The following is a 241-nucleotide window of genomic DNA, read 5'->3' on the forward strand; positions in this document are numbered from 1 at the left end:
AAAAAAAAAAAAAAAAAAGATACAGGTAAACACCAAGAAATGAGATTCCTGCCTTTTTGGAATAAGGATTTTTTTTTTTTTTCTCCGAATGCCCTCAGGGGTGGTTTGGAAAATTTATTTATTTATTTATTTGGTGGAACCGGGGATCAAACTCAGACCCTTGCACTTGCCAGGGAAGCGCTTATTCTACTGAGCCATCTCCCCGGCCGAGATTCCTGCCTTTTTATTCCAAGTCCAGCAT

This window comes from Octodon degus, unplaced genomic scaffold (genome assembly GCF_000260255.1).
Source record: "Octodon degus isolate 3935 unplaced genomic scaffold, OctDeg1.0 scaffold00049, whole genome shotgun sequence".
In the NCBI taxonomy this organism is placed as follows: domain Eukaryota; kingdom Metazoa; phylum Chordata; class Mammalia; order Rodentia; family Octodontidae; genus Octodon; species Octodon degus.